General features: G+C 38.3%; 1 protein-coding gene and 1 pseudogene across 3 annotated transcripts in view; both read left to right on the forward strand.

Moving 5' to 3' along the window:
* Window positions 1-26,056, forward strand: part of LOC137090945 (leucine-rich repeat and fibronectin type-III domain-containing protein 2) — a 481,236-nt gene that overhangs the window by 426,319 nt on the left and 28,861 nt on the right. The gene's annotated exons all lie outside the window — the stretch shown is intronic.
* Window positions 19,486-19,602, forward strand: LOC137091699 (5S ribosomal RNA; annotated as a pseudogene).

A 26,056-nucleotide genomic window follows, 5' to 3' on the forward strand; every position in this document is an offset into this window, starting at 1 on the left:
TTCTTCAGAAAAATCCTTCAGGTCCTGCACATTCTTCAGTTTTCCAGCATTTTTTGCACATTTGAACCCTTTGCAGCAGTGACTGTATGATTTTGAGATCATCTTTTCACACTGAGGACGATTGAGGGACTCACAACTAGTAAAAAAGGTTCAAACATTTACTGATGCTCCAGAAGAAAACACCACGCATTGAGAGCCGGGGGTGAAAACTTATTGAATTTGAAGATCAAGGTAAATTGTTCTTAATTTGTCTTCCAGGAAACATGTAAGTATCTTCTGTGTCTTTCATAGGGCAGTACTAAATATATATCTAAAAAAAAAAAAAAAAGATATTTAAATAAAATAAGAAAATGATTGCAAATGTTCAAAAGACCTGGATAATCTTTCTGAAGAAAGTTGGTCAGTTTAACCGTTTAGGACAACCAAGAGACTCAAGAACAATCATCCAGGGAACTAAACACATTATTAAGAATCAATGTTCATAGACTTTTGAACGGGGTAATTTAATAAATAAGCGATTTGTTTTATCTTGTGGATTATATGTAAACATTCTTTTATGTAAAATGTATTATGCAGGACAGCACTAAATAACAAATAATGCATTTTGTATTATCCCTCTTATTTTGTTAAAATTATTCACCTTTTCATAGATTCTGCAAACGGTTCACATATTTATTTATTTATTTATTTATTTATTTATTTATTTATTTATTTATTTATTTATTTATTTATTTATTTATTTAATTTTTTTTTATTATTTTTTTTGGATATGTAATGAAATATGAAATGGAATATCTAATGGTCCATGTCTGGTTGCTTTAGGATCAAGGTTGAGGTATTACTCTCCCTTTGTGTTGTAGCTATAGGAAAATATGTTGTTTTTCGTATATCTACAATGTGTAACTGTTCAAAAGTACATTTACTAGCAATGATATTTTGGGGAAAGAGTTTTACAGGCTGTGTGTAAGATGATATTGTGATCCACATAATTTTCCACAGAAATATTTGTGACGGGAAATCTAATTTATTTCTCATATTCACCCAGAGATGGAATGCTATATACAGTAAAATATGGAGCCATATGGCAATTTAGCATTTGTCCCTTCGACTTACTAAGATGAAAGAAAACTAATCAAAGATAAAAGTCACTGGGTGCAATGACAGATGAGATTATCATCAAGAGCCTTTTCAGAGAGACTGCTATCTGTCTGCGTGTAGCTTTGTCTCACTGCATTCATTTTTCAAAAGCAGTATGCACAGATGTTAAGCCATTTTTTTATTAGTTGGATTATTGTAATATAAAATGTATGGGACTGAGGGACTCTGTTATAGCAGGGGGCAAATGTATAGCAAACTACATGTATTCAATTACAAATAAGTTCAAGTATAAATGACTTTCTTAGCCTATGAAAAAGAATTGTTTCCCTTCATGAGCTGTTTTAAACATTTCCATATCTTTCAAATTCAAACTATTGACTCAAAGTTGTTGGGTAAAAGATAACATGAATGAGAGATATTTTACTGTACGAACTGTATTTGCTATCCCCTAACACTAACACAACCCTTGTAGAAAACTTTATGCATTTTTACATTTTCAGTTTTTTTTCTTCTTTTTTGTTATAAATTATAAGCTGTTTTCCTTGTGCATGGGGACCAAAAGTATGTCCCTACAAGAGTTTTGGTTATTGCTATCTTTATGGGGACATTATAATTAGCAAAGATAAAAAGGTGAAAACTATTTTGTAATGTTATAATTAGCCATATTTAAATGTAGCAATTATATCAACATGTTGAGATGTGTTCTTATAATAGTTTTTTTTAGAAATTGCTCCTAATTAGTGTCATTTTGCAGGGGTTATTATCATCACACTAGGTCTTCTATTATATTTAAAATTATAATCAAATCTGTTTATGTGTCTATTGATGGCATTTCCTTTTTGCACACATAAATGTTTCTTTTACCAAAAGATGGTATTTGTAGTCTACGATTTATAAAAGAACATCTAAAAATGCTACAGATGTCACTGGTCTCCCTGCTATTCATTGTATAGCAGGAACAAAAGCTAGCAAACTATTCTCCATCAGTTTGTGTGTTCTGCCATGGTAGTTTTGTTGGTAATAATGTGACACGACACATTATTGAAGTGCGCAAAGCATGAGAAAATGTGACACAGTGGCTTCCTCACTTTTTTGTGCCCATCAACTGTCATGAAAAGGTCTGTTGAATATTCATCGTGACTGAAATAACTGCAGTGGATGTTTCTCTGTTCTTTCAGTTCGGGGGATTTTTATTACATAATCTGAAATGTTATCATTGGTGTTATATTATTTCAGTTCTTTTACTATCTGTTTTAATGACAAGATTCACATTGAGTTATTCAATGCCACATATATTTTTACACCCCAAGAGCATTGTGTCTATGTTTTGAGTATACCTATCAAATTAAATTGGGAATTGTTTGCATCGTCACTCCAAAGTACAGAAGTTTTGCTTGTGCTATGACAGATTTATCTTCACGTCAACAGATGAACCATCAGGGGAAAAAACAGAGTTTCTCAAAAGTATCAACATACCTACAAAGAGGCCTTTAGATCTTAAAAAAGCTTTCATCAGTAGTTCTTTACTGCTAATCTTTTAATGTTTATTTTTCCAAGAATATACTCTCCGAGGCAAATTATAGGCACAAACCATGTCAGAGCAGATGCGTTGCATTTAGTTTGAGAGCAGAGAAGAAAAGTTCTTGATTTTGAGTTTTGAAGAACATACAAATAGCTGGGTTGGCACCGTTTTCATTAAAGATGGCTGTATAGTAGTTTGTGTGGTCCAGTACCTGATCATATAGCTTCAAAGAGTAACAGAAATGAACGAAAAGCCACTAGCTAAATGAGAGCTGTTCAAACTTTTTCCACATTTTTTTTTTTTTTTACAAAACAGCAGGCATGGCCATTTTAAACTTAATTACTTCAATTAGTTTAAATATTTCAACAGGGTTATCAATGTGTATCTTTAGGGCTAGGGGTTGGTTAGGACAAGATATCAATTAAACCTAATCAAATAAACAATTAAATCATTGCTTGTGTCCTAGAACTGTGGTCCTGAAAATGCAGACTCCGGGTTTGCTGGCAGATGCTACTCCTCTTTTAGCCAATCAGCAGAGGGGGCGTGTCCACTCATAATGGGGGAGGAGAGAGAGTGAGAATTGAAGAACGACTGTAGATAGCTGAGAGATGGCTGAGAGACATTACAAAGGAGAAAAGGTCACTGGAAACAAGGTTTAAGATCAGGCAAGAGCTTCAGGACCCACGTTAATATTTGAAAAGCTTTCCAGTGCCAGAGAGACCGAAGCAGGAACGTTGTTTTTGCTCAATCCATGAGTAACATTGATTTCGCTGTTTCACAGAAACAAGATATGCTGTTGTATTAATGTCAGCTATAATAACAGCACAGTTTTGATTTATTTTGTTTTCTTCTTTGTTGTTCGTTCGTCATCTTTGCTTTTATTTTTGCTTAAGTCTTATTTTGCTTTGATTCTGCTGTGATAAAGAGACATCTACTCTTGCATTGCATGTTTGTGCATTTTGGGGGCGGAGCAATGAAGGGAGGGGGTGTGTTTGTCACTGACTCGGTTTTTAAATCACTAAGTCTGTCTAAAGGCTCCTGTGTGTCTGTGCGAATGTTGCTTGTCAGACTGTATGAACATGATCCTCGATGTAAGCCATGTCACACTTTAAGACCTCAGTTGTCATTAATGTCAGACTGTACGATAGTTAAGGCGCGCTAAAAATGGACGCACGCAAGCAAACTTGTCGGGAGTTTTATATCATCAATGAATGGTGGCTACAAAGAAATCTCTAGCTCTTGTTTTGGTCGTAGTTTGTCTTGAAAAACCGAGATATTTGACGGTCATCGTAGGAGAAGTCACACTGGCCCTCATTTATCAATCTTGCGTAGAAACGGGTGTATATGTTGGCGTAAGATTATGCTTACACTCCTCTCACCGCTTGATTTATGAAACTGTGCGCACCTCTGCAATTCAGGTGTACGCAATACTTGCCCTTGATAAATCCCGCGACTGAAAACGATCGTCATTAGAATAACACGCCCCTATATATTCAAGTCTCCGCCTCCCGCACGCCCTCATTTTACGCCATGGACACACGGAAGATGGCAAAGAAGCGAAACTTCTCCGACGTGGAGATGGCGCGCGTCTCAATCATCTCACTAGTCAGGGCACTGATTAGGACATAAGTCAATGGGCTGACTCCCTGATCAGTGCTCTGACTACTGAACTTGTGAGATGATTGAGACGCACGCCATCGAGACCATCACCAGGGAAGTGGGGAAAAAAAACGAAATTGTTTTATTTAAGAGTATAAAGAGTGGGAATAAAGGCACCCACAAAAACAAAATATGGACCCAAATTACGAGTACTGTTAATAGTGTGGGGGTTGAGAAGCGCACTCCAGCAGTTTAAATAGCTGTTTGGATGATAAATTACCATCACAATGCATTATTTTACAGCACGTTTTGAAACAATTAGCATTTAATTTCGTATCACGGCATGTATTGGGGTGTACGACAGTGATGATGATGTCATGTGGAGTAAGATTCATTCACATTAATAATTAGGCTACATGACAATTTGTAAGATTCTTCTTATTCTTATTATTCTTATTATTCTTAATGACGCTTGTTATTTAGAAGAAGAATGTCGTTTTTATTGATTTTATTATTATTTGAAAGAAGAAGGACATTTATATTATTTTGTCAGTCTGAATTATTTTAGTCCCAGTCCGTGCGCAGCTGCCGGGCCAGGCGGGCCGGTAAAGCACACAGGCTCGCGACTGGAGGAATACATATGCCTACAAATCAAACGCTTTGGTAAAGTCACACAAATTAAACATTGACGTTCATGTTGCACAAAAATAAACACTGAATGTTGTTGTTGTGGTTTTTAACAGTGGGTCATATAGCATATCTTGTCAGTGCGTTTTGTGGTGTTAGGAATTGTTTTTCTGCGCATTTTCCCACTAACTCAAACGTGCGTACACCACCTCCTGAGCTGGCGTAGGATTTGAGCGTGCCGTACGCCAACGTCCATATTGATAAATCTCAAAGTCACCGTGGGTTTGGGTGTACGCAAGGTGTACGCTGGAAATTTGGTGTACGCACTTTTGATAAATGAGGGCCACTGTGCGCCAAATCTTCTGACACTGCCAGAATTTTGTCGGAGGTAAAATATGATCGCAGCGGTAATTAATCGGCTGCCGGTGAACATGTCAAACTAACGATCAAAGACTTCAGATTTTAGACTAGGATCAGAGGAATCTTTTAGGATTTGCAAAATCTGTCTCAGACGGCCATATCGTGGGCAAAATCGCACAGTGTGCACCCGGCCGAAAGTAACATGCACGCAGCCGTTTGGGCAATAATAACGGAGCAGAGCAAAGCGAGTGGTTTCAATGAATTCTAATGAAACGTAAGCTTCCATATGCATGAACTGAAAACGTGGCAGTGCGTACACACTGTGAATGACAGCTGGTCAGTAAATGTGCACATTTTAGTTTTGATTTTCAATTGCTGCCATTTTAGGGGCAGGTTGCTTTAATTGTGGGTTCATTAGCCTATTATTCTTAATCTCTTACACTCCTTGCAGGGTCCTAGAGCACACAAGGCCTGAGTTACATACTTTCAAAAATAAATTTATATATAAAAATCAAAAAGCGCCTACTTTTTAGGGGGGTTATAACAGCTTAGACAACATATACTTACATGTTTATCACTTTTAGCAGTGTTTTATGTAACTTTAAAGGGTTTCCTGTAAAATGACACCACCATTTTGAACCTAGACCACTGTATGTGTGTATTGGAGGCTTTTCAATTTGGGTAGGCCATATCCAGGAAGAAATGGCACCAGAGTAATTTAGTGTAAAATACATTACTTTGTGTAAAACAAATGCCAAAGTGATGCATATCTCCAGACAGTAGAGACTCTAAGCTTTCAAATGGTACCACATATGATATCATAGCTCCTCCACAGACATTTAAAATGTCGAAGTTTAAGAGGTTAATACAAACACAACAACACAATGTTAAACTCACTTAAATAGGCGCTTGTACATTTAGCTGAGAAACCAAATCTTCCATGATCATCTTGTCTGTCATCTCTTCACTCTAAGATAAATGAGATCTGACTCCTGTTGTGTTTGTGCTGTGACAATCGTTCAGATCATGATTTAGTAAGCCGGCATGTTCAGTTTTTATTTGTATTGTTTGTTCTCTAACTGAACAAAATCGTTTTATTACTATACAAAAAATAATAAAATTATCGGAAAAAAACGCTGGTGGGGGCGGTGCCACGGTGTGCAAATGATGTAACCGGTGTAGAGTCTGAACAACGGTAACACCGACAACACCGACTATCATAGCAAGCCTAGTTGACTTCCAATATCAACAGCGTTTCTCAGAAATCGCTTGCTGAACCTTGAAGGGTGAAGCTTGAAAATGCACACATCAAAAAATATACTATTATATTTCCCTTATATTTCTCTTAATTTAGTCCCTTTAAAGTGACATCTATCTGATGTCTGTGCGCTTTACTTTTCTTCCAGGATTTTGTCAAAGACAGTCGGTTTTATTACTGTATAAAGGTCAACCAATTAGAAGTGTAATGCAGACAACAATTCAGCCAATACGTATTCTTTTGAAGATGAAAAGATCTTTGAACATTAAATTCAAAGAACTTCATGTCCTTTCTGACTTGCGTACTTTGGTGTGCTACTGAATATGATTTTGAGCTGCCTTAACCAACTAAACTGAAATGTAAAGGTATATGAAAAAAAGTATTTAATAGGCCACTCAATTAAAAGAGTAAACACAATTAAAAGCCAAGTATACTTAGAATGCTTAATTATACTTTTAGGTATATCTCGATCTAAAGATTGAGTACAAATGTCCAAATAATATACTTTAGAACTTTCTTCCAGTATGTGTTAAGTATACAAAGTATATTTCTGAGAAGGCAGGCATTGTTTCTTTACCTGCACTTGCATTTGGTTCAAATATGTCTTCGACTGGTTAAACATTCATGGACTATGAGCGCATGCACATGTGCAAACCTTTGAGAATGAATGGCAGAATCAGCACAGCAAGGCTTGAGTTTTAGTATGAGCGTATTGTCCACGTTTCTACCTTCAATTCTCAGTGCATTGAAAACAACTGCATATTGGCTACATTTACCACTGACTGTGAATACAATTTTAAACTTGACAGACACTTTTATCCACTTTTGTTATAGCATACATATTTATCAGTTCAGCAAATCCATTATAAGAATCTAAGAAACATACATCTGGGAGCTGTAGAGAAACATAAGGTTATTGTAAATGGATAGCACCTGGCTACTAAAAAACTCAGTGGCATATTTATAGCTGACCTTCCCTAACCTAAGAAGACTACACTAGAGATTTGGAAATGTGCTAAAGAATCAGAGGCTAAAAGAATAAATGCATTGTTCTCCAAAGAATGATTCAGAGTTAAGGTGGCCATATACCAAGAGAAACCCTCAGCAGACCCGGCAACAGCTTAAACTAAATGCTTGAAAAATACATGTACACATACAATCTTAACACACAAAAATAGTCCTTACTTTATGCTTACCTGTGTTTTTGATGTTCTGGTATATCACCGTGCTCAACCACAAAAACGGGCCTGCTTAAATCAATTCAATCAACATTATATGAGCACAAAGTGCTGCTTAATCTTCACTAGTTACACCATTTTGATCAACCAGCTTCATCAGAAAGATCATGCTGCAATAAGTATTACTTCCCTACCCAGGCCAGAAGCTCCTTAGCGCTTCACTAAAACCCACCCGTAACACGCCTCCAACAATATCACACAAACCCATCATTTCACCAACAAATGGAAGTGTTATCAGAAAACTATCAGAAAGAAATCACTGGAAACTAGCTAGATAAGGCAAGGCAAGGCAAGGCAAGTTTATTTATATAGCACATTTCATACACAATGGCAATTCAAAGTGCTTTACATAGAAAGGAATTAAAATAGGGCTAAAAAATGCATAAGAAAAAGAATACAATGTAAAGAGAATTAAAAGTAATAAAATGATGATAACCAAAGAAAAGAACAGGTAAACTAAAACAGTTATAAAAAATTATTTAAAAAATGATGCATAGATAAGGTGCAATCAGTCGGGCGTACAGTGCTCAGAGCTCATTCAGTAAATGCACAGCTAAACAGATGTGTTTTGAGTCTGGATTTGAATGTGGCTACTGTTGGAGCACATCTGATCTGTTCAGGAAGCCGGTTCCAACTACGGCTGGCATAATAGCTAAAGGCAGACTCTCCTTGCTTTGAGTGAACTCTTGGTATTTCTAACTGACTTGATCCTGCTGATCTGAGTGATCTGTTGGGTTTGTATTTAATCAGCATATCTGCGATGTATTGAGGTCCTAGCTCATTGAGTGATTTATAAACAAGTAATAGTACTTTAAAATCGATCCTAGATGTAACTGGAAGCCAGTGTAAAGACCTGAGGACTGGTGTGATATGGTCATATTTTCTGGTTCTGCTCAGAATCCTGGCAGCAGCGTTCTGTATGAGCTGCAGCTGTCTAATGGTCTTTTTGGGAAGGCCAGTGAGAAGGCCATTACAATAGTCCACCCTACTGGTGATGAAAGCGTGAACCAGTTTCTCTAAGTCTTGCCTGGAGACAAAACATCTAATCCTTGCAATATTTTTCAGATGATAGTATGCTGATTTAGTTATTGCTTTGACATGACTACTGAAACTCAGGTCTGACTCCAAAATCACACCAAGATTCCTGACTTGATTTTTTGTTATCAGACCTTTAGCCTCAAGATACGCGTTCACCTTGAGAATTTCATCTTTGTTTCCAAATGTAATGATTTCGGTTTTGTCTTTGTTTAACTGAAGATAGTTTTGGCACATCCAGTCGTTAACTTCATCAATGCATTTGCACAGCGAGTCAATGGGGCTGTAGTCATTAGGTGACAGTGCTAAGTAGAGCTGGGTGTCGTCAGCATAGCTGTGGTAAGCAATATTGTTCTTTTTCATTATTTGGCTCAGTGGCAGCATATACAGGTTAAACAGGAGAGGTGCTAGAATTGACCCTTGTGGGACTCCGCATGTCATGGACGTCCACTCAGACTTATGGTCTCCTATACTCACATAATAACCTCTCCCTTCTAAGTATGATCTGAACCATCTGAGGACCATCCCAGAAAGCCCGACCCAGTTTTCCAGCCTGTCTAGAAGTATGTTGTGGTCAACAGTGTCGAATGCAGCACTGAGATCGAGTAGAACCAGAATTGATGTTTTGCCTGTATCAGTATTCAAGCGAATATCATTTATAATCTTTATGAGCGCTGTCTCTGTGCTGTGATGCGGTCGGAAACCAGATTGAAAATTGTCAAAGAATCCGTTTGAGTTTAAGAATTTGTTTAGTTGATTGAAAACAACTTTTTCGATGATTTTGCCTATGAAGGGGAGATTTGAGATTGGTCTGTAGTTGCTCAGTATGGAGTTATCTAGATTTCTCTTTTTCAGAAGAGGCTTAACTATTGCAGTTTTAAGGGCGGTTGGAAAAGTCCCGTAGAGAAGTGAGGAGTTCACCACTTCTAGGAGATCTGCTTCCAAACAGTTAAACACACTTTTGAAAAAAGAAGTGGGGAGTGTGTCTAGGGCACAGTTTGATGTTTTAAGATGCTGTACTGTGTCTTCTAAAATTTTACCGTCAATTGTTTTGAAATCAGACATAGTAATTTTCCGAGGGTTTGGTCTGATCTGACTGACCCCAGAGCAACTAGAGGATGTGCTGATCGCCTTTCTGATATTTTTGATTTTCTCCGAGAAGAAGGAAGCAAACTCACTGCATTTGCTGTCTGAGAGCATTTCTCTGGGAATGTGACTCGGGGGGTTTGTTAGTCTGTCTACAGTAGCAAAAAGAGTGCGCGTGTTGTTTATGTGTTTGTTTATAATATTTGAGAAGAAGGTCTGTCTAGCTTTGCCTAGTTCAACATTGAAAGCATGAAGGCTGTCTTTATAGATGTTATAATGGACTACAAGTTTTGTCTTCCGCCACTTTCGTTCAGATTTTCTGCATTGTCTTTTCATTATTTGAACTGCTGTTGAGTTTCTCCATGGTGCCTTTTGTTTGCCACTCTTTTTCCTGACTTTCAGAGGGGCAATATCATCCATTACACTCTTAACTTTTGAGTTAAAGGAGTCAAGGAGAAAATCAACAGAGTCTGCAGATATGCTTGGTTTTAGAGATAAAGCCTTCATAAACAGCACATTAGTGTTCTCATTTAAGCATCTCTTTTTGACAGAGACAGATCTAGCTTCAATGGCAGGAGTGATTGATATGTCAAAGAAAATACAGAAATGATCAGACAGTGCCACATCCTTAATAACAATCGATGAAATGTTTAGACCCTTACTGATAAGTAAATCTAGGGTGTGTCCACGATTGTGTGTGGGTCCATTTACATGCTGTGTCAAATCAAAAGTGTTAAGAACAGTCATGAGCTCTTTTGTTGTACTGGATTCAATATTATCTATGTGAATGTTAAAATCCCCAGCAATAGCAAAACAGTCAAACTCTGAGGAAATTATTGATAACAGTTCTGTAAATTCCTCAATAAAGGCTGGTGAGTACTTTGGAGGCCTGTAAACAATGATAAGCAGGATGCGTGGAGAACCTTTTAACACAATACCCAGATATTCTAGAGACAAATAGTCACCAAATGATACTTGCTTACATTGAAAGACATCTTTAAAAAGAGCAGCAACACCCCCACCTCTCCTAACAGCTCTGCAAACACTCATAAAAGTAAAGTTAGGAGGGGCTGCTTCATTTAGGACTGTTGCACTACAGTTTTCTTCTAACCACGTTTCATTTAGAAGCAAAAAATCTAGGTTGTTTGTGGTTATTAAGTCGCTGACTAGGAATGATTTGTTCTTAAGTGAACAGATGTTTAAAAGTGCTAACTTAACAGTATTAATTTTTTCACCCACATTAGTCTTAGTTTGACAGGTAACAGGCAGCAGATTATATTGGTTTGTTAAACGGCCTGACAAGGCCTTAGACTTTCTTTCACGTAACAGAACAGAGATAGAGAAATTGAACATGATAAAAGTGTCTGTTTGATGGCTTTTTCATACTTATTCAGTTGTGTTTGTTTCTGTTTATTTGTAGTCACAGGACAGTATGTTTACATCCTATTTGGAAAGATTTCTACAAATTCTCCACCAAAAATACGACCTGAGAAGCTTTAGCACTCGCTCCAGTGACAGTCCCAAAACGGTTATATTTAAAGTCAGAGAAACAGAAGATGTTGCTTTATTTTATGACATATGCAGAGCTAAATGTGGATATCAGACAGTATTGTATAAAGAGATGAGGCGTACTGACAGATAAAATAAATACAGGGTTGTGATAGCCTATATGATTTGTCAGATTTATTCAAGCGGTCGTGTTTACCATGTTTACTATAGTAATGGTTAGCACACATAGTCTTTTGAATAGTATTTAAATATGTCTGCCTTATAAGGGGACCAGAAACCACATCACATCACAAACAAAAGTTATTTTAAACACTCACTGCTGTCTGAAGGTGAGTTTTGAGCATTCATTATTTTAAAAGTCTTTATTGCTGATGTGTACTCAGATAAACTCTGCTTTTGTTCGTAATCACTCCTCAAGCCCGAGCTGGCCCGCTTTGGACCAAGGTATTCGATGGGCCCAATGAAGCCCCGGCGAGGCCCGATCAAGCCCCGGAAGTGGAAACACGACTGGCCTTGGCACACACCCGACAGTGGAAAACGTGGATACTGTTTGTGCTGGAATAGACTGGACACCAAACTAGCATATTTATGCTCCATATTTATTGGTTAAAGAATCCAACCAACCTAGCCAAGTAGGCTTCCAACCAGATGTGTTTCACTTGCAACACTGCTTAATCACTGTTGGAGAAATGATTTAGCTAGTCACAACTGAACAGTGGGTGTATGTTTATCATAGCTGAAGTGCAGAAAAATAATGTGTCATGTAAAATAAAGCAATGATTGCAAACGAATGACATGGAAGAACAAAAAATTAACAAACAGTACACACAAGTATAAACAAGCAAGAGTTGGTTGTTAGTCGCCAGCAGCTTCAGACAAACAATGACACTAAAAACCATGCTAACATTACAACAACAACAGCATATCTTGGTTCTGTGAAACAAAGTCACACTTAAAGGGTTACTTCAGCGATTAGCATATGGCTTTGTATCAGTAGACCCTGGAGTATATTCAAATAAATGTGCTTTCCCCCCCTCATATCCCCCTGAGACAAGAGATTTATGCATTTTATTTCTGGAAAAATTCCTCCTATGATGCAAATTGACGATATTTGCATCATAGGAGGAATGTTTGACCAGAGGCTAAAGACTACAGCCAGCAGAGGGAGCCATTTCCGCATGTTTTGAACCGGCGCATGGGGGATGGGAGATCACACTCAGAGCTCAGCTCAGCTACAGGCACTCATTTAAACGGAGCTATGGTGAGCAATGTAAGTCTTTTAACTTCTCAAATTAATTTCTATGAAAGTTAAGCTTGCAAAGGCATGAACTGAAACTGACTGGACTGAACTCGCGTTGTGAATGTTTGCCGCGAGTGTAGTCGCGATTACCTCAGCTCTCATCACTCCTGCAGTTAGTGCTCAGTGCTGTGACACTCGCGCGGTGACTCACTCATTATATTGAACAGACACGTTCAGTTTTTAACTGTAGTGTCTTCTCCAACTCAGTCACAGTAATCCAGTCGCGGTGGCTTTGGGAATGGCCTCACAGGGCAGCGAAGCATTCTGGGAATTGTAGTCTTTCATCCCCATGAGACAAAAATATATGTTCTGTCTTTTCTCAGTCTAGAAGGCACTAAATTCAAAAAATAATTTCTACTACATTGATGACCCAGTTTAAATACAGATTCATCTTCCCAGCGCTGAAGTACCCCTTTAACTGTAACACTGGTTGCATCTAACCACGTCAGTTTATAGTAGTTGGAACTGTGGTTGTCGGAAACTAAGAATAGTTGAACAATGTTTGGGAATAACGGACCTTGTGACAATAGTTGAGAAGGGTCCAGCTGCGGGTTTCTGCCATCATGAAACAAGAACGCCTATTGGGTGTTACTGTAGTCTCATGGAGTAATTGCAATGAGTTTCTCAAGGGACATGGATATGATGTCATATGCATTATTTTTCCCCCTCAAGCCAGTTCGGTGGAAATGCCCTGAAACCGATTCTAAACATTTCACTTGGCCATGTCACTCACAATAACGATTGCCTACACCCAACCCTGACCTCTAAACCTACCCCTCACAAGACATTCTGCGTTTTTACATTTTCACAAAAAAAAAACATAATTTAGTACGTTTATAAATCCATTTACATTGTGGACACACACACACACACACACACACACACACACACACACACACACACACACACACACACACACACACACACACACATAATGGTTTGTTTCGGCATAGACATACACGCGGAATCACATGCAGTAGACACACACAACATGTCATGTTGCAAGATGCTAGATCTTATTTTGAAGCTTCTGTTTGAGAAAAACTAACTAGCGAATGTTGAACATATTAATCCGGATGTTGACAGCTAGCAGTTTAGCAGAAGAGGCGAAGAAGAAGAAGTTCCAGTCTGCGAAAACAGAAACCCCCACCAGCACGATAACGCGATATGTGGCTGCAGTTGGATGATATTGCAATAGTTGGCTACCTCTGCTTTTGGGTGCGTTAAAACTAACACAGAAACTCTTGTCAAACATGGTGAATAACGAATGCACATGCAAACACTGCACATCAGAAAAATAAGGAAAGATCCTAATGGCTCACTGCACCAGCTAGACTGACACAAGACTCCAGAACCAGTCAACCTGAATGACCTGAAAAGTGTCTGTAAATAAACACAAAGAAAAATCCATATAAATGCCAATACAAATCACCTAGCATTGTGGAGTGAAGTTAACATCCCAGGAACACTGGGAAATGCTTCAAGCATTCAAACAATTCAGTACCTTTTTGTTTTTAATGTGTTTGCAAAACCTTTTATAAGCTCACCCTCGTTATCTACAGTATATTCATTGACTTGCAATCTGTACTTCTTTGTTCAAAGTCATATTACTGCAGGCAAATCGCTTTCAGGAATCCAGCTGCTCTTTTTCTTAAACGGACCCCTCGCAAATCCCTGTGGAAGTGAGACAGGAACCATCACAAAAGTGGCCTTGAGCAAGGCACTTAACCTCTGAGGGGCAGGGGCAGGACGGTCCCTGTCAAGATTTTATGGTTCTGTTCTGATGTTAAAGTCGTGGCAAATTACATCAGTTGCATGTCAGTAAATACAAATTCAATTTTTTTTTTACAGTGCAGAAATATTCTATTATCTTCTAGTAACACCGTTGTGTTATCAATTTGGAGTTTGTTATGCTCATGCTGTTGTGTTATGGCCCCAGTGGTGACCATTTCAAGATTTGCATTCATATTTCATATACAAGGCTCATCCACATTCACTAGAGGAATGGAGAAGGATGTAGAGAATTCATCCTCGTAAATAAAACAAGCAGAGAGCAGAACTACAACTCAGTATGCCTGTACTCAAGACTGAGACATAGTGTACAGTACCTGGTGTGTCCATTTGTCTAAAAGTATCCTCTGATTGGTACTTGTTATACACACATTTACATTAAGTGAACACACGTGTGTTTAAACATACTGTAGCATGAGTCTTATACCAACCAAGAGGATTAGACGATTAGTAGACTTTATCTACATTACAAAAGAGACACTGTTGTAATTAGGTGTTAATCACAGATCATTTCAATCTTTCATCTTTAAATCATTTTCATTGTTTACTTTTTTCTTTCTTCAACTGAATATTGTTGCAGTGTTAGTTAAAATGTCCATATTTAATGTTATAAAGCAAAATATCTAGCCTTTATACACAAACCCATCGATTTGCTACAGAAGGCTTTCATTATCCCCCCAGAGCTGTTTGGATTACTTTTATAATGGATGGATGCACTTTTTTGGGCTTCAGATTTTGGGCTCTCATTGTAAAGCTTGGAAGAGCCAGGACATGTTTTAATATAACTCTGATTGTATTCGTTCCATGGTTTGAGGGGGAGTAAATTATGGGATCATTTTCTTTTTTGGGTGAACTAACCCTTTAAATCTAAACAGTGACTTTATTTTTGGTAGGGCAGTGCATATAATATAACAAAACAAAACAGATCAATTTTGTTTAGTAATAGTTTTTTTCTTTTTTTATCAGTCTTTATCATCTGTATTTTTTCTACCACCTGCAATTAAGACTCTGACTCTCCAAAATGTCTCATCTTAAAAGTCCTTAGTCATACCTCAACAGGGTATAGTCTCTTATTACTTTGAGATTGCTCTTTTTTTTGTGGGATAATTATTTCTGTGATAATTAATCACTCACAGAGAAAACAATTCCCTCCATTTGAATTCCTCTCCAATAAAGCACTCATCAGTTAAACAACTCGGGGAAAGAACAATCACAAAAGTAGGCCACCACTGAAGGTTTTTTTTTTTCTTCACAGCAGTGCACACAATGCTAAAATTCCCCAGGAGGAGCAGCAGCATTGATCTACTGAAAGCTGCATAAGTTTTCTATCCCAGGGAATCAGTGTGACAAAAGCATCAGTGTGAAACTAATGCACCAGAAATGCCACGGTTGCCGCCCAGTGTCTTTGCGAGAACCTTTGTTTGCTTAAACTGAACTCCAATAAAACAGGGGTTACTTGCGGCTACATGCGAGAGTTAGAGACTAAAGTTTTCCTTTCTGCTGAAAACAGGGCACGTCGGCTTGTGCATTTGGTGTGTCAGCCTTTTATAGTCTTCCTCTATGCACAATGCTCTCTATGAATATATTCATGCAACATCTTCCCAGAACATAGGCCTACTTAAGCCTACTATTTTTGATACTTAAGTACCAGAGTATGAGGGCTTTGTATACATGACATTACATATGGGTGTTTATAGCATGACCTATATGCTAAGGTTACCTTTTACATAATGTTTAACTCAATTAGTTCCCCTGCAGTTGTTACTGAAGTGTGATTTAATGGAATAAAATCGATATAATGCCCATGATAATTAATCAGGACATTGTTTGGCAGTGATCGTTAGATAATCTCTTGATTTGTTTATTATTATTATTATTATTATTATTATTATTATTATTATTATTATTATTATTATTATTTTTTATGAAAGTATTATAGTACTAATTCCCAAATCATTATCATTATTAGTAGTAGTATCACTTTTTACAAAAAAGTTATTACACTTACACTTCAGATGTATTACAGCTCTGTTGATTAGGGGTGTAACTGTACATGTATTCATCCGAATCGTCACTAATACAGTCATTTACATGCAATCCACACTCCGATCCAGAAGGGGGAGCATGGTATTGCAATCCTGCTTGATAAATGCCACAACAGGAAAGAGGGGTGCTTCTTAATATTGAAATTGATGCTTCCACGTTTCCTCGCTCCTGCATCCTCAAGCCTGTGACCTGTAAACCGGTCGAATTTAGCTATATTTACATCTCAATTCTCTAATTGGCCTATCTGTAAGCCCCGCCTTTCTTAGTTAGCGTTACGAACACTGACATACAAACGGAGTTGCTAACTTTCTTACAATGACAGCTGTCAATTTTAAAACCTTGTCCCAAGATTTTTTTTATGGACACAAAAGGACCACTTCTCGTCGAGGAGCATTCAAGTGGGACTAAGGTGTCATGAAGGGATATATAAAATATTTTAAAATAAAATTGGGGGTAACGATTAATTTGGAAGCAAGGGTTTACAGATCATAATTAAAGTGAGAGTTGTTACGGTCGTCGTGATCGCAGATGACAATATCAGGATCAACACTGTTCATCTGCTGCAGGGTAAGATGAAATACATTTACATGTAACCAGTTTAATACGGAGATGCACTGAAATATAGACCTTCGTTTTTGTGTTTTTGACATACACTGTTACATGACATGAGAACAGTTAGCTATTTAGGTTTTGTCCAGGTAAAGGGAGCCGTCGTCAGTGCTGTCATTTTGTTTTTATACCACAAAATCAGCAACGTGCTTTGTAAGTAATAAGTACTATTTTAAAATGTACAAGGTACAAGGTGCAAGGTTTAATAGGAACCCAGTGCAGTGTTGACAGAACTGGGCTAATATGATCGTACTTCCTGGTTCTAGTAAGAACTCGAGCTGCTGCGTTTTGGACCAGCTGGAGTTTGTTTCTTAAGCGAGCGGGGCAACCACCCAGTAGAGCATTACAGTAATCTAGCCTTGAGCTCATGAACACATGAACTGTTCAGCATTTTGCATTGAGAGCATGTGCTGTAATTTAGATATATGTTTAACTGAATGCCATTAGGTAGAACAAAGTGCAATATGCACTACTGTCTGTTCAAAATAAATGAAAAGAAATCTAACATTGGGGGATTTGTTGCATTTTGTACCGACCCATGCCTTCTCTGTACTGTTAAAGGTGGGGTAAGTGTTATTTCAAAACTGTTTTACAAAATGGACTCGGGCCGAGTCCAATAACAAACTTGTAGCCAATCAGCAGGTAAGGAGTGTGTCTACTAATGATGGTGAGAGGAGCGCACTCAGTGCACGTCATTATTTAAACCACATGACGGACATTAGTCGAGAACTAATATATGCTGGCTTTTGCTTATGCTCGTGTTTCATGTTCGCTTGTTTGTCCATTTGCAATCGTAGTGTGTCTTACTTCAGCGGTGATAAAGACCCGTTCATTTCCACACCGTATGGAGCATCTAAATCTCCTCACTGTGTGTTTCAAGCGTCAGCTAACAAAATGTGTTCGACAAGTATGATACTATACTCCTAATATATCTGTTTCCTCGTTTCATGATCTAACCCTTATCAGGTCATAATTGTAATATGTTGTTAGTTAGACTTTCGTGCTTGTGTAGCTACTATCGAGTTATGAGAATGATTTGTGCTTTTGTGATCACTATAACTCTAATCTGGTCAGAATTGTAATATGTTCATTAGTTCGACTTGGGCTTGTGCACTTTAGTGTTGTTCATGAGAACGGTTTGTGTTTTTGTGATAGAAGGGTTGACTTTTTCATTAAATATTCAACCCGGATTACCATAGTAACACACAGATTCTGCCATAGTCGTTGCCTGGGTTATGCATGTGTGGGGCAAAATTTGAGGCAGGGGTTTTAAAGCTCTCCATGGTAAGGCCAAGTTTCAATAACCTTACGAAGTTGCAATTTTAACATTTGTTTTCAAAATGTAAAAATTAAATTAGAACTGTAGTTTGAGAGCGACATAATAACTTGTGATTCAGTGAGGAAACATTCAGAGACATTGATTTCAGTGAGGAAGTGAATTATCTCATGGGTTCAGAGATTGGTTTGGCAGGTTAGCGTGACAGTCATTATATTGAGGCCATCTGCATTTTCTGAGTATTTGCTGCTGTAGCATGTGAGGAATTAGTCCTTGAATCTAGAATGAACCAACATTGTTTACCGCAGTGTTGACGGTCTTGCTTACGATCTTGTTTATTATTAAAACCACGCACAGCTCAACATGCAAATCTATGGATTGTTTGTCCCTTATTACTAGATTCTGTGTCTTCAAGCATCTGCAGTGTTAATTATATAACATCCTTCCCATGGGTCTGCCTATCTTTGCATAAACAAACAGATTCTGCGACATAACTACACGGGGCTCGCAAATGAACATCAAGTGCAGCTGCTGTAGATGCCAAACGTGTTTTGTTTGTGCTACACAGCCTCAATTATGGAGCAGGGGGCTGAGACCTTTGGTTGAAAGCATCTCATTTGTGATTGTCTCAACAAAGTGCTAGTGAATCTTCCATACATAGGGGACTGTTATTCACTTCTCTATCCGGGTAGTTATTGACTGATGTCGAAAAAATGCAACGCTTTTAGTATGCTTTTATATTATTTACCAATAAACATCTCTGCAGTCTTACATTTTCTTCTCTCGTTTTTACCCATTCTGGTTTCTTTAATCTGTATTCCTCTATATCATCTCTTTCTTACTCAGCTTCATATGCTTGAAAGGGTGTTCTGGCATTGGTTAATTAGCTTTTCTAGTAGAATGATAGTGGAACTAGGAGAAATGCACAGCGGGCTTGCTGTGGAGAAAGGGATTTTGGGATGGCTTGGCAGATTGGAAAAGAAATAGTTTGGAAAATTCAGTTATGTGAGCTTGCAAAAAGGAGCTCATCCAAATGCGCTTTCAATTATTTTGTTAAAAGGATAGTTCACCAAAAAATGAACTAAAAACGAACTTTAAACACCCCTAAGCCAAACCAGGTGTATATCACCCACCAGCAGCCATATCACCCTGTAGCCCAAGACTGGTTTCCCACTGAAGCTAAGCAGGGCTGAGCCTGGCCAGTACCTGGATGGGAGACCAACTGGGAAAACCAGGTTGCTGCTGGTAGAGGTGTTAGTGAGGCCAGCAGGGGGCGCTCACCCTGTGGTCTGTGTGGGTGCTAACACCCTAGTATAGCGATGGGGACACTGTACTGTCAGTAAGCACCGTCCTTCGAAGGAGACGTTAAACTGAGGTCCCAACTCTCTGTGGTCATTAGAAATCCCAGGATGTCCTTCGATAAAGAGTAGGGGTGTGACCCTGTGCTCATTGGCATATATATTAGGAGGCCATGACGGACAGAGGCCTTACACCCCTACTCTTTATCCAAGGACATCCTGGGATTTTTTTTTTATGGCATATTATTAATTTCACGATGTGTTGATTATCGCGATTAATTGCACAACAATGGTTTGATTAATCACGATAAAAAATGTAATCCATTGACAGCTCTAAATGATTGGCTTCATCACTCTGTCTCCTCTCCACCATGAGCTGGTGTGTGGTGAGCATTCTGGCACAGTATGGCTGCCGTCACATCATCCAGGTGGTGCTGCACATTGTGGTGTTTAAGGATAGACCCCCCCCCATGTAAAGTGCTTTGAGTGCCTAGAAAAGCACAATATAAAGTAACCTACTATTATTACTGACCATGATTATGGGCCATGATTTTGTACATGTAGCTGCACCGAAAATGTTTATGTCCCTGTAAATAATTTATCTAAAGCGGACTTACATAAATTGCTATAATGTGTGTGTGCTTTCCTGAAGCTCAAACAGTAGAGGACAATATCATGGGTTCAGTTTCCAGCTAGTGCATGGATAAAATGACTTAAAATTTTAGACTTACATAAAGGACACACATTTCTTTGAATTAAAGCATCTGCCAAATACATACATGTAAATTCCCTTAGAGGGTTGTTGATAAGCGGCATTTACAAATACCCATTTCTTTAGGTTCATGAATTTTGCAGGTTAAATTAATAATAGAAAGTTAGTACAGACATTCTACAACACCTCAGAGAGTCAACACTTCCCAGGTATTTTTGACCTTACACAAGAAATACATAGAACATAAGAGGTTAATCTTTCATTCTTTTAATTAAGCTGTTTATCTTCATTTTGTAATGATATTAATGCAGTTGTATAAAACTGACATTTGTTACTTTATGCACCCCAAAAAGATGTCAAAATGAATGTATTTAAAAAAAAAAAACACTCATCATAGATGCATTGTATTGTATACATGAATGCATGCATGGCTTGTATTGCACTGAATAAATACATATACATGTAAATAAATAAATACTGACAAATATTGAAAAAAGACTGGAAAAGATAGTTTATGCCAATGCCACATTATCGCTTCGCTTATGAAAATGCAGGGAAAACAATACCTTTGTTGGATTCTGTATTCCGTTCTGACATTTCGGAGCAGAATAACATATCTAGAAGCATTTACGGTTAAATATAGCATATACACAGAATATGTGTCGGCTTATGGCTTCCCCACAGCTTTCATTCGCCTTCATTTTTTGAGTCAAAGCCTCTTGTGAGTTGTGTCTTGCCAGAGGTGTTATATGTTTGTGAGGTGTAGAGAATGATGGATGGAGCTCTTAGGTCGCCCCCTAAATCTGCATCTTTACCGTCGATATAGAGAAACTGTTGAGTTCGAGTGACAGCCATAAATCACAGCACTTAAGAACGTGCTGTGCCGTGCTCTCTCAAAGCGTGAGGGGGCTTTATGTCATCTCTCCACATTAGATTAGCCAAAAGGCAGGGGGTGGACCAACCTCTCTTCCTCCTACAGAACCGGGTTCTTCCATTTGAGTGGCAAAGTAGGATTTTTTTGTCATTTTCAAACCCTCTCAGGCAACGGGCTTTCTCTCTCTCTCTCTCTCTCTCTCTCTCTCTCTCTCTCTCTCTCTCTCTCTCTCTCTCTCTCTCTCTCTCTCTCTCTCTCTCTCTCTCTCTCTCTCTCTCTCTCTCTCTCTCTCTCTCTCTCTCTCTCTCTGCGGTTGTGATATGGGTGCCATCCCTTCATGCCGAGGCATGTCTGGAGGCTGTGCGTGGGATGCTTGTGGTAGGTTGATGTCTGGCAGCCTCAGATAAGAGCAGGGCCTGGTTCTCCCACCCGCAGGACCTGAAGGGGGGGGGGGAGTTATGGACTGCATCAATGGTGCTGTGCTAAAATCTATTGAGGACGTGGGCGGTAGAGACTGGTGCTTGTGCAGCACGGCAATGACAGGAAATCCCCTGGGATTTGGTCTTTAACAGTGTAGAGTGTACATGTGCTTCGTACCCGGTTGGGAAGGGTCGCCCATAGGCATTTGCGTACAACAGAGCCCTTGCTCAAGCATTAGAAATACTTAAAGGAACATGGAAACTGATATTCAAACATTGCTCCCTCTTATCATCTTATCACTGATGAGATGTCATCATACGGTTTTTGTCAGTTGAACCCCTTGGACATAAAATATTTAATTGTAGTGATAGCACCACCAAAGGCACACCTTAAGACAAATGTGCTTTTTCTTCTCCCATAGTGTGTGACTGCAGAATATATATATATAAAAAATGTTTGTATTGAACATTGATGGAGCATAGATGAAACATTGATGAAAATAAATAGGGGTGACCCCTAATAGTCGAAGATTCGATGCATCGATATGCAGGACCGGATTCGACCACTGCTCTCATGGTCAGTTATGAAACGAGGATTATACCATTTTGGCAATATGGGGGTGCTCAATATTAGTGTTATAAAGACGTGTCGCGGGACTCGCGGCGCTGAGCCGAGCTTCGCACCGGATACGCCGCGCTTTAAAATTCGAACACATATACACCGACGGCGGCATTCGACGCCTTTCCGTGGTGATTAAATGTATATTTCCCTCAAATCGTGAATGTACATACTGATTTCACCCTGTGCTACAAGATACACTCACCGTGCAGCTCTTCTGTCAGAAGTCGATTCAAAATTGGCTGTCCGGAGACACGGCGCTGAGCTTCAGTCCGGTGCGCGACCCCATTTAGGCACAATCGGCTTAAGGACATGCATATAAACGCACTCAAAGTGTTCTTTTCCTCTCTAGGCAGGTATTTTTTTAGGTGTATTTATTAAAATGTTCTTTTATATATTTGTGTGATGTTCTGTGTTTCGATCGCGGCGTTTAAATGTTATGAGAGAACGGTTAATTTACGAATGTGTAGTGTAGTCTAGTTTTGATCTCTTTATTAAAAGTGGTGGCTGTGTGCCGTGTGTAAAGTAAAATAAAAATAGTCTTAGCCTCCTGGTGACTAGTGTCCTGCCCTTCGTTTATACCTTTTATTTTTTTCAGGTCTATGGTTTACACACACACAGATGATTCGACTATCAGTCGACTATAGAGAGATTCGAAAATTCTGATTCGAATGTGTAAATCCTTAGTCGGGGACACCCCTAAAAATAAATCATAAAAGTGGTTCATTTTGCTTAAAAATTGTATAAATGTTTGAGGTGTTGAGGGGGGCTCACCAGCACGGGGCAAAAGGCACACAGTATTGATACAAATACTTTAGTGAGTTATTACTTGTTCAAAATGAATAAAATTATAACAATAAATTATAGCAGGGGCGTCTTTTACCCCGAATACCATACTTTTACATATTTTTCAAATATTGAAAAACAGTTACTTTATTTACCATGAACAGAACTGAAAATCATTAAGAAGTCATTTGTCTCAAATATATAAACATTATTTTTAGTAATTCTCATTTGCTACTTAAATCTACAACATAAAAAAAAAAATTACAAGTTTGCGCTTTGCAACTTTACCCTTAAACTGACCCACACCACCACACCTGACCCTAACTTTACCCTTAAACTGACCCACACCACCACACCTGACCCTAACTTTACCCTTAAACTGACCCACACCACCACACCTGACCCTAACTTTACCCTTAAACTGACCCACACCACCACACCTGACCCTAACTTTACCCTTAAACTGACCCACACCACCACACCTGTCTCTAACTTTACCCTTAAACTGACCCACACCACCACACCTGACCCTAACTTTACCCTTAAACTGACCCACACCACCACACCTGACCCTAACTTTACCCTTAAACTGACCCACACCACCACACCTGTCCCTAACTTTACCCTTAAACTGACCCACACCACCACACCTGACCCTAACTTTACCCTTAAACTGACCCACACCACCACACCTGACCCTAACTTTACCCTTAAACTGACCCACACCACCACACCTGTCCCTAACTTTACCCTTAAACTGACCCACACCACCACACCTGACCCTAACTTTACCCTTAAACTGACCCACACCACCACACCTGTCCCTAACTCTACCCTTAAACTGACCCACACCACCACACCTGACCCTAACTTTACCCTTAAACTGACCCACACCACACACAGACACACACACACACACACACACACACACACACACACACACACACACACACACACACACACACACACAACGATCTATCTATCTATCTATCTATCTATCTATCTATCTATCTATCTATCTATCTATCTATCTATCTATCTATCTATCTATCTATCTATCTATCTATCTATATATATATATATATATATATAAAATATTCAATATTTGTGTTATTTTTGCTCCTTTCATATATTTTTCAAGTGTAGAATAATTGTTTGACTTTAGCTGCATTAGTAAACAAACCCTTTAAAAGGTTCAGACTCACCTAAAATGTCTTTTTTTCTCCTGTTTTAGGGACACCAACTCTCCAATGACGTGCTCAGTCATTAATAATAGAAGATGGTTCTTTATCTGTTTGATAATAGAGTCAGTTACATTTCGCAAAACTTTGAAAGTAAAGATTTTATTTGGTTGTTCATCACAATGGCTATATCATTTATATCACGTAAGCCAACAAAATTCACTTAATCGGCCCTATATGGCTTTCTGACATAGTAAACTTGCTAAGTGGCTCACCTGATACAAATGATACAGCCATTGTGATGAACAACAGATATAATCAATCTTTACTTTCAAAGTGTTGCGAAATGTAAGAGTTTTCAAAAATAACGTTTTTATTCAATGCCAGCATTTTTGATGATATTCACAAAACTTTCAATATTTTGTATTATTAATATGTAACAATTCAATATATCAAAAGAAAGAACCAAGGCTTTGCTTTTAAACATAAAAAAACCCATTTAATGTCACCTTCAGTGAATAATTTATTTATAAGCACTTGCGTGTGGTTAAGTTTCATTGGAAAATAAAACATGTTTCCAGTTTTCATTCAGATGGGATTCAGAACGATGATCAAAACATTAGACTGAGTAGATCAATTCCATCAACACCCTCAAAGCTCATTCAGCCATAGACCTATTTGTAGGTTTGACATTTCATTCAGTAATGTTAGGCGATTTAGATTACCGTAATATGCTGTTGAATATTTGATGATTACGTTAGCCTGCATGTGCACACCATCATGTTTACGCAGATATTCGTATTCCCTTGTTTTTTGATCCAGAGATGCTGTACTCTTTCAGAAGATGCGTAACAGCGTCCCCTAAAACAGTGAGAGCTTGGAAAGTCGATGATGTGGTAAGCGTTGGGTCAAATATGGTGAAAAATCTTGTAAATGGCGGGGAATTAGTTAATAAACAACGTAGTATCATTTTGCAAGTGACATTCATTAAGCCTGGGTTGTAAACATCTTTTTTTGGGGGGTTTCTTTCTTTTAAAATCTGAGTTTAATGGTCTGCCACAACCTGCTGTTTTGCCCTCATCTCTGCAAAATTGTACATTTAGATTTTACACCACAGATGAAATCATACAAACAGAGGCAGCTTTATCGACTGCAAAATGTTGTTAAACTATAAAGTTAAAATTGCATTTTCCAAGTGTATAACTGTGGAAATCCATAACTTCAGTTCTAATCTGGAGTTTTACTTACTATTTGTTATGCACAATATAGATCTGCATTGTGTGTTCTGCTGACCCTTTATGTTCTGATGAGTGACTGTTTCTAGATGTTGTATCCTGAAGTAAGGACTGTCTCTTGTTACAGATGAAGTGTAGACTCCCACAGATGAGCCTGTTCACTTCTCCTCTGTCTGTAGAAGTGGTCCCTCATTAGACTCTGGCTGACAGTTCTATATTTATGAGCTGATGCCAGGAAGTCTCTGATATTTTGATGCAGGTTAGCTGTACACACGTGTGTTTATGTTTTTCTATCCTGGTGGGGTCTTCAACCTTAATACGCACGGACTCATGGGGACTTAAATTGGTGTCAAAAGAGAGACTTAAATTGAGTTTATTATGAATTATTATCTGTCATTAAAAAAAATTCTGACATTGTTTCAGCAACACCGAAAGGTACTATGGAGGAAAATGGTTCTTCTATGGCATCACTACAAAAAACCTACAATAAATAAATAAATAAATAAATAAAATAAAACATTATTTTTAGAAGTGAATAGAGTATAAAAATAATGATAATAATAATAATACATCGTTTA

This window comes from Pseudorasbora parva, chromosome 10 (genome assembly GCF_024679245.1).
Source record: "Pseudorasbora parva isolate DD20220531a chromosome 10, ASM2467924v1, whole genome shotgun sequence".
In the NCBI taxonomy this organism is placed as follows: Eukaryota; Metazoa; Chordata; class Actinopteri; order Cypriniformes; family Gobionidae; genus Pseudorasbora; species Pseudorasbora parva.